At 45.7% G+C, this 10,172-nt stretch overlaps 1 protein-coding gene across 3 annotated transcripts in view; it reads right to left on the bottom strand.

Annotated features, from left to right (window-relative positions):
• Window positions 1-277: 277 nt before the first annotated feature.
• Window positions 278-10,172, bottom strand: part of sema4gb (sema domain, immunoglobulin domain (Ig), transmembrane domain (TM) and short cytoplasmic domain, (semaphorin) 4Gb) — a 199,543-nt gene continuing 189,648 nt past the window's right edge. For 2 of the 3 annotated variants that reach the window (XR_005463769.1, XR_005463771.1), the window contains one exon: window positions 2,765-3,452. The gene's annotated coding sequence lies outside the window, so the exon portion shown is untranslated. Of the gene's footprint in view, window positions 857-2,764; window positions 3,453-10,172 lie in introns of those variants that run through there. The other variant, XR_005463770.1, reaches the window with a different exon arrangement.

Below are 10,172 nucleotides of genomic sequence, written 5' to 3'. Positions count from 1 at the left end.
TTGAAACGGGAACGCTGTGCGATCAAATGGTGATCAAATCTTAAATTAATAGGGCAGCACGGTGGCCTAGTGGTTAGCACAACCGCCTCACGGCGCTGAGGTCCCAGGTTCGATCCCGGCTCTGGGTCACTGTCCGTGTGGAGTTTGCACATTCTCCCCGTGTTTGCGTGGGTTTCGCCCCCACATCCCAAAAATGTGCAGAGTAGGTGGATTGGCCAGGCTAAATTGCCCCTTAATTGGAAAAAATAATTGGCTAATCTAAATTTAAAAAAAAAATCTTAAATTAATTTAATTTAACTTACAGTTGTGCCCCTTTGAGAAAGGACATTTGCAATTTTTTAATTGGAAGCGACACTTGAATGAATCACAGTAATTAAGATATAAAAGGTGGCAGGGACAGTGATGGGTCAATGGGTCAGAATTGTGGCCAACAGTCATGGTGTAAAGTATCTGACGGCAATAACATTGTAAATTATGTTACAAAACAACCAACTCCAGGTAATCACATTCATGTTTCCAAGCATAGGTTCCAGGGGACCTTCACATTCACCCAAAGACATCACGATCCAGCAGCTGAGGAAAGGCAGCTTGGAAATAGCTGGGCTTATCGAAATTCAACCTGCATCAATCGCAGGGTTAATTCGGTGCAGTGTCATCACTCAGAATTTCCAGTGAAACATCATGGAGGCTGCTTATGAAATCTTCATACTGTGACCCGTTGTACTGCACCCAACTGCACAGTTGCAAACTTTCGCTTTTCCAAAGTTCAGCTGTGTTCAGATACGGCATTCTGAGTTGTACAAGGGTGGGAGAAGGACCTGCTATTCCAGGCTTTTCACCAGGATTGCTAATAGAGCTGGGATAAATTTGTGGGGATTAATTACATATACAATACGTAACATTACAGAGAGCTTCTTGAAGTGTATTCTTTTCCCTTATAGTAAATTGGTGCCAGTATACCAAATATGCCAAGTGATAACATTGAACTGGAGAACACATTCTACCCCTATGTCCAGGAAGGTAGAAACAGGAGTAGGCCATTCAGCCCATCAAGCCAGTCCTACCATTCAACGCCATCATTCTTGAACTGTATCTCCAATCTATTGTCCTCCTCTGCTCCGCGTCCCTCAACAATAACAGTAATTTAGCTAATGGATCTATTGTGTTTATTATTCAGTTCCCTCTTCTTTGCTCCACCTGTTTGAAGGGTCTGAGGACATTCTGATAGTGTGACTGGCTAATTGCAGTTCTATTCTTTTAAATGTGGACATTAAGGTCAATTAATGTTGCCTTGAATGTCCATAAAGACAGCGTATATAATCAGTGGTCAAAAGAAAATGATAGCTGGGTCACTACGTGGTGACATGAGTCATTTCAGTTGCCGCTACCAGCAAAGGTTCACCTGGGAGGAAGGGCCCAAAGTCATCTCCCCTGATGTTGGCCCCTTCTGCATTGCAAGGCAGCATTCTCCAGTTCTGGCGATGACTGGGCATCAGTTTGTCAGGGAGCATGTGAATGGGCCAAGTGAATGCAGCTTTCCTCTGCGTCAAGCATGGTTACAGCAGGGTCAGCTCCGAGGGAAGTTCCCAGCTGTAACCACCATTGTTCATTTGAAGGACCTCAGATGTGGGTATGCTCACAGTTCACCAGAAGCACCTACGATTTGTAAACTGTGAACAAATCCAATGTTGCTCAAGGATAAATCTTTAATTTCCCCTCTGCATTACTTTTAGCCTAACGATGATGATGTTTACATTGATAAGTTAATTATCATTACAGGAGCAGAGAAGGAAATTTATGGGGTAAACTAAGTGATGTCCCGCAGCACTGTAGTGAATGGTGCCAGGTTTGGAAATGGGGCTTTTATGTTTTCAGGCTAATTGTCAAACTTGGGCTTAATTTTTCTCTTTGCACTATTTTAGCTCAGTTCTTTAATGGCTCCCGAGGGGACATTGCGATGTGAGCAACATTAGCAAAGTCATACTAACTGCCCACCCAGCAGGACAAACCGGTTCAGATCAGCATTCCTATTTCACCGCTTTTACTGGTGTTCCAAGACCAGTTCGCACCAATATTCTTATCTCCCCATTGTTACTGCTTTTCTGGTTGCGGAACCAATTGTCCTTTATAGTTGAGCTGGGCTACTTCAGAGGGCACTAAGGGTCAACTCTATGATATTGGTCAGATAGGACAGACTGGGTAAAGGCGACAGATTCATTTCCTTGAAGGATATGGATGAATCATGCTGGGTCTTATCCAGCAACATCCTGCACTTGATCAGATTTATTACAATTTAATTTCCCAACTTGAACTCCTGACCTCCAGGTTGTTAGTTCAATGCCTCACTCGCATCACTAAATTAAACCCCCATACGTTCACCTCACAGAATCTGAACACTTAACAGTACATGGTTGAGTGCACAAACCTGTGCTTCGGGCAACACCACCTTGAAGCTGCGTGGGTGTGTACAGCCATGCAGTTATCTTGAATGCACCATGCGGTGGGGCTGTGCGCAACAGAGACATAGAGAGTTCTTCAGGTACCAGTGCTGGAGAACATCAAATATTTTCTTATTTTTTCATAAATTTAGAGGACCCAATTAATTTTTTTCCAATTAAGGGGCAATTTAGCGTGTCCAATCCACCAACCCTGCACATCTTTTGGGTTGTGGGGGCAAAACCCACGCAAACACAGGGAGGCCGTGCAAACTCCATACGGACGGTGACCGAGAGCCGGGATCAAACCTGGGACCTCGGCGCCATGAGGCCGCAGTGCTAACCCACTGCGCCACCGTGCTGCCCACATAAAATAGTTTCAAAATACCCTAGAGGCCCACCAGCTTAAATGCTGATCTTTCTGCTCCATTGTATTTTGCACCCACTCCATTTAAAGAATTATTTATACTGCCCTATCCTTAAGTGCCCGAGAAAGGATGTGATGAATACTCCTGAGTGTTTGGGTTACGTCACTTGTTGGTGGACAATGGGATTGGAGGTACAGCACTTTAGGGGAGATTTTGAAATTGTTCAACCAATGTTCACCAAAAAGATTCCAGATCAGGGGTGTCCCAACTATCGCTTGTGGACCTCGAAGAGCCACAATCCCAGGCCACCAAATCCCAGAGGTCACATGGCCTTACAGGCACTCCTATTCCTTATTCCCTGGTTTGTTTAAGTGGAAATGGCCATTCATTACCTCATGGATGGGCCAGTTCTACTTCAGAAGACTGAGGTCTGGTAGCATTAGCCACTCGGGGATATATTTAAATTAGCGACGCTGGACCGTTCTACATGGGCACCCAGGCTCCATGTTACCTGCCTCAGTGGCCCACAGAGTCAAACAGCTTGAGCTCCTGTTCCATATTGATAGGTTCGATCAGACAGGAGGATAGGCACTGTTCCAAACACTGAAATCTTTCTTCAGCCAAGCTTGGCCTCCTCTTCATTTCTCATCTGAAAACCAACAACAGGAAAGGATCATAAAGAGCTGCAATGCAAACAGGGTTCAGTCAATGCAACAGCTTCATCACAATTTACTCCAAAGACGGTTAAAAAACTGCACACTCCCTCTTTTATGGGGGAATATTGTGCTTCAAGCTTTGGACACGTCACAAATATTTTTCATAAAAGCTCCTCTCAACCCAATACATCAATTCACTGCATCCATGACATTGTGCTGCATGGATAATGATATTATCTCCAAATAATTCAATGCTTCAGCAATTTATGATCTTATTCCCTTCCCAGTGCGCGCCCAGTGCATCTCAGCGTCAAATATTATTTTCAAATGACAACTGAATCAGCTTGAATTACACAGACAAATCCATCCACCCACTCCCAGAAACATTGTCCGATAAAACCTCCAGGCAGAAGTGACATTTCTCGGATGCAAAGCTGGAGAACGACTCCAGAAAATTCCACTCGACATCTTTAATTTGCTTTCATGATGTACACACTTTTGGCAAAAACCACATTGGCTGCCATCGCTAGCCTCCCCACTGGTTGTTAATTTTATAGCTGAGTGGTTTGCTAGGCTTCTACAGAGGACACTAAGAATGAACCGAGTTCACGGCGCCGAGGTCCCAGGTTCGATCCCGGCTCTGGGTCACTGCCCGTGTGGAGTCTGCACATTCTCCCCGTGTTTGCGTGGGAAAGATAAGGCTTTCCCCATTCCAAGTAAATGAGAAACTAGAGTCAATTACTATCAGCATTTCCAGCTCTGAAATCAGAAGGCCTGAAGCCCCATTTTCAACATCCTTGGCAAATGGGAAACAAGAAAATGGTCTCCACACATCGTATTGACACCCGGCAAAAGAGTTGTACCTGGGTGAAGTGACCACTGACTCAATGGGAATAATGCCATCTGCGAATCAGAATGGTTCAAACCCAGTTAAACCCAATGAGCAGAATCTGGAGAGCCATCTCTGAATGCTGTGTTGATGGCTCCAATGTGGGATCTTGTGTCCCAATGGTTGTGGGTAGGTGCTCTCCATGATAAATGGTGGGAGGGGGGGATTCTTCAGCTTTTGCTGCAAACCCAGCTTGGATATGGCACCCTCCAGCTAGAAAAATACATGCGGGACGCAAAAATAAATCATTTGGCTATATCTTGCCTCCGATGTGGAGGAAGAACCTCACGTGCAAGACCTGAGTTAAGAGCTGCCCCGGGCCAGAACTCGACAGATGTATGGATAATGTGACAAAGGCACCATCAGGAGGAAGGTGCCAGCTTTGATCCCCGTTCTGATTTCAGACGGAGCTGGGACCTGCTGAACAGGTGTTTTTTGTACTGAGGGGAATCTCAAGTTAAGATCTTACACCACTGGCTACGAGCCAAATTCTTTTGCGATATTTGACCTCAGGACACAAGTCAACTCTGACAAGCTTCTATCCGTTGCCCACCACAGATTAATGTGGTGGGTTTCCCCCGAGAACTGCGGCAATCCTTGAGACGAGGGTGTTCCCACAATTACATCAAATAGGGAACTCCAAGAAAACTGGCCCAGCAGTGACGAAAATGCAGTGATAGACAGCCAAGTTATTGTAGATCAGGGTTTCTCAAACCTTTTTTTCCACCAGGACCCACTTGTCCCAACCGACCGACCTTCTGGATCTGCATGGCTGACCTTCGCAACACACGGCACATTCACTTTTTTTTTTTAAATTTAGATTAGCCAATTATTTTTTCCAATTAAGGGGCAATTTAGCGTGGCCAATCCACCTACTCTGCACATTTTTGGGTTGTGGGGGCGAAACCCACGCAGACACGGGGAGAACGTGCAAACTCCACACGGACAGTGACCCAGAGCCGGGATCGAACCTGGGACCTCAGCACCGTGAGGCGGTTGTGCTAACCACTAGGCCACCGTGCTGCCCTCCGGCACATTCACTTAACCTTTAATGCGAAAGGGGAGCCTGCTTGGTCCTCACAATCTTACTCCAATCAGGTTCACAGGAGGAGAGGGCAATTGCAAATCAGGTGTAGACTTCAGGTAGTTCCTTTCTGCTATCTTCACCTTTCTGAGAACGAAAAATGCGAAGTCGCACATGTAGGTCACCATGAAGGAGAATACCAACAAATTGCTTGTTTTACTCAGCATTGGATAATCCTGGGAGATGCTACTCCAGAATGCTGACAGTCTCATGGGCTTTTGCCATGTTTTTAATGTGCTATCACAGGTCAGGTACAGCAGCGTAGTCTTTTCATTTGGAGTCAGCTGTAAGTTAATAACTGATTCTGGGGTCTCAACCTCAAATGGAATTTTTCACCCACCATTTCTCTTTCAAAATCTGAAACTTCTCCTCTCATTTGCCTGGACTTCCCTGAATATAACACATATTGGCTTTACATCCTTATTTGCATTGGTACAACTGACAAAACAATACCTCAATAAATCATCTTTATACTGCCTTGTGCTCAAATTGTTTCTTCTTTGTAGGCTGGTCATGAGAGGCCCTGGAGCTCTGTACAGAGTTAACACTAGTACTGCTCTGTCCTACCGTTGATTCTCCTGAGCAGCTCTTCCTAACAGATTCAGATGGGTGACCTTGGCCAGTAGCTACACTGCCTATTTGTGACTCTGATCACCTGTTCCTTGTAAGAAAACGATCCATCTTCACAGTCCTTTAGCCTCGTTTGCCAGCAGCTAAAAAATGGAAGAAGCTCTCCTCTGGGATTTTGCGGCAAAAGCATGTGCGTACATGGCGCTTGACGTCAAGTGTACGTGCAGGGCACGAGACCTGCTCACTGCTGCCGCTGATGTTCGGAAGACTACGCACAGCCTTATCTCTGAACTCTCCCGACAACCGGCCATGGGTCGCGACCCGCACTTTGAAAAGCCCTGTTGTAGATGACTTTGAACGGAACTTGGAAATAACAGTGATCCCTCAACATTGGGGCAGCAGGGTAGCATGGTGGTTAGCATAAATGCTTCACAGCTCCAGGGTCCCAGGTTCGATTCCCGGCTGGGTCACTGTCTGTGTGGAGTCTGCACGTCCTCCCACTGTGTGCGTGGGTTTCCTCCGGGTGCTCCGGTTTCCTCCCACAGTCCAAAGATGTGCGGGTTAGGTGGATTGGCCATGCTAAATTGCCCGTAGTGTCCTACAAAAAGTAAGGTTAAGGGGGGGGGTTGTTGGGTTACGGGTATAGGTTGGATACATGGGTTTGAGTAGGGTGATCATGGCTCAGCACAACATTGAGGGCCGAAGGGCCTGTTCTGTGCTGTACTGTTCTATGTTCTATTGCTGTTTTCAGCTGTAGAGGTCACGTGGGAGGGGATGGAGTGCGGTGAATCCTGTAAATCTGACACAGTGCGCTGGTGATGTCGGAGGTGGACATTGTGTCCATTGAGAGGGATGCCAATCAAACCAACAGTTCTGCCCTGTGGAACTGCATCCCACTAAAACAAAAGTCACGCCGACAGCCAGGGTGAGCGTGGTAATGACCGTTTAATACTCGAAACACAGCCAGTTCTTTACAATCTCTGTTTGAGCGACATCAGTGTGAGCACCATGCAGTACAAAAAGTGTCAGCACCAAAGCACCCCCCACATTGCATCTACTCAATGGGCCTTTTGGCATTTTCATGGTGAAATCCACAAACCAGCCAGCTCGCTGCTCATCGCGGTTTCCAATTTCACAAATATCTCTGACTGGTCTACCCATTGCTCTCTGAAGCCTAACTGCAAACGCAGGTTAACATTATTATTCTTTTATTTTTCCAATTAAGGGGCAATTTTAGCGCGGCCAATCCACCCACCCTGCACATCTTTTTGGGTTGTGGGGGTGAGACCCACGCAGACACGGGGAGAATGTGCAAACTCCACACGGACAGTGACCCGGGGCCGGGATCGAACCTGGGTCCTCAGCGTCGTGAGGCAGCCGTGCTAACCACTGCGCCACTGTGCCGCCCAACACAGATTATTTTATGATAGAGGAAAATACCTCCTCTGGGTTTTGCAAGTTGCTTCAGGCAAAACGAAGTGAGGACAAATTAACTACACGCATTGAACCTGAGATTTTCTTTTAAAAAACCTTAAATAAAGGCTGATTCTCGTATCTTCTATTTCCATAGGAAAATCATTGAAGATGCTGCAAAATGATTGAAGATGCTTTGGGGAAAATGCTGTTAAGTCGACAGTGAGAAACGCTGTAGAAAACCCTTTGGAAGATGTTGCATTCATTATTTTTTTATATTTTTTAATTACTGTACTCTCAATGTTCAAACAGATTCAACTCCTGCTTCCTTCAGTCATTCGGTTTGAGTTGGATTCTAATTTAAGCCCTGTGAACATCTGCATGCATTTTCTTTTCCTCCTCATTGTCATTTAAAACAGTGGCTGCTCATCTCCTGAGGCAAACTATTAAAATGTTATTACTGATTTTCAAACAAGCTTAAAGAGCCTGACGTTTCCTTCCTCCTCCAGTATCTCCTCGCTCCGGAAGCCAGGGCTAACTCTGCAGCTGTCGGCTATCGTCCATTACCTTCTCACTTTCCGTGTAAACGTCGAGGGTTTTGTATTGGCCGCCTGATTGTGCGGAAATGTTCCAGCTGAGCCCGGACCACAACTGATGCCCCCTCACCCGTGGCCCTTTCAGGCGGAATTCCAAGGTAGTGACCAGGCCTAGAGGGTCAAAACCAATTTCTCCCTCCCAATCTCCGTCCCAGCCCTGGCAATCGAAAGAGACGCCTGTGACTTCAGCCTCTGAGTCAGAAGGGTGTGAGTTCATGTCCCACTCCAAAGCCATCAGCACAGATTCGATACTGACACGCCAGTGCAATACGGAGGGACGATTGCACTGTCAAAAGTGCTGCCATTCCAAAGAGACATAAGGCCTTAAGACATAGGAGCAGAATTAGGCCATTTGGCCCATCGAGTTTGCTCCGCCATTCAATCATGGCTGATATGTTTCGCATCCCTATTCTCCTGCCCTTTTCCCCATAACCCCTGATCCCCTTATTAATCAAGAACCTATCTATCTCTGTCTTAAAGTCACTCAGTGACTTGGCCTCCACAGCCTTCTGCGGCAAAGAGTTCCACAGATTCACCACCCTCTGGCTGAAAAAAATTCCTCCTTATGAAACATGAAACCAATGCCCTGTCCACCTTCTCCAGGTGAGAGTAAAGATCCTTGACGCTATTTCACAGAAGAACACAGACGTTTATCCCAATGTCCTACCCAATATTTACCCCTCAGGGCTGTTATCACATTGCTGTTTACTGCAGCTTGCTGTGCACAAATTGGCTGTTGCATTTTTGACATTGCAACAGAGACTACACTTCAAAAGTGTTGGCTGCAATATATCTAAACAATAATAATCGCTTATTGTCACGAGTAGGCTTCAATGAAGTTACTGTGAAAATGTTGCCACATTCCGGCGCCTGTTCGGGGAGGCCGGTACGGGAATTGAACCTGCGTTGCTGGTCTTGTTCTGCATTACAAGCCAACTGTTTAGCCCACTGTGCTGAACCAGCCCCAGACTGGTGACATCCTGGAGTCACGAAACATTCTATATTAATACAAGTATTTCTTTATTAAATAAACACATTCATTAAATATATGTATAAATGTACAACTAACTTGTGTTTGTGTTTTTATATATATGTGTGTTTGTGTGTGTGTGTGTGCAACTGAGTACTTAGAAATATCATAGACCTCTTATAGAATTTACAGTGCAGGAGGAGACTATTCGGCCCATTGAGTCTGCACTGGCCCTTGGAAAGAGCACCCTACCTAAGCCACCCCCCCCCCCCCATTCCCGTAACCCAGTAACCCCACCCAACCTTTTTCAACACTATGAGGAATTTAGCATGGCCAATCCACCTAACTTGCACATCTTTGGACTCAAATATAGAGGTGTTAATAAAATCTAAGCATAAATGAGCCCAGATATGAACAATGGCCTCATAAAATAATCTGGGGAAGGATACCTTTTTGAGAACATATTAAAGATAGAAATTGAAAGTAATCCAGGACGGTTAGAAAGACACAAAATTAGAGCAGGTCCCTTTTTGCCCAACAGAAACAGGTCAAGTACATTTGAAAGACTAGTTATATTTAATAGGCCTGGATTGAACTGGGTTTGGAGTCATTCTGAGGAACTCAACGGACAAAGGGTTTGCAACAAATAATATGAAACAATTTTGGCAGCCGAGTCATGTCTAGGAGAGGAGATTATGAATTTCAATGTCCCGCAGGACTTGAGCACATTGTCTCGGTCGACAAAGATTCGGTCTGCATCGTCAGATGTGCTACCCTTCTGATGAGCTGTTAAACCGTGAGGTTAAAGATCCCATGGAACTACTCAAAGGAGAGTGAGGAACTGTCTCTACTGGTGTGACCTGTGCTCTTTTCATAATCAATAGCATTTAAAACCTGTTACCGTTTTATTGCTGTTTGTAGAATATTATTGGTGCCTAGTTGCTTCTGTGAAAGCAATTAATGGAGTACTTCATTGTAAGTAGCACATTGATGAGATGTATGCCGGGTTTCTCCGTCGCGATTCCGCCCCGCTATCGCTGCTAAGGAGGATGGAGAATTTTGGCACGGAGTTTGCAGGTGGCGTGATTCTCTACGCTTGCTACTCGTCAATGGGATTTCCCATGTAGTCACCCCACGCCATCTGGAAAACCGTGGACGGGGGTGCCTTACCAGCGAGACCAGAGAATCCCG

This window comes from Scyliorhinus canicula, chromosome 16, assembly GCF_902713615.1.
Source record: "Scyliorhinus canicula chromosome 16, sScyCan1.1, whole genome shotgun sequence".
Classification (NCBI taxonomy): Eukaryota; Metazoa; Chordata; class Chondrichthyes; order Carcharhiniformes; family Scyliorhinidae; genus Scyliorhinus; species Scyliorhinus canicula.
This window is presented reverse-complemented; position numbering and strand designations above follow the sequence as displayed.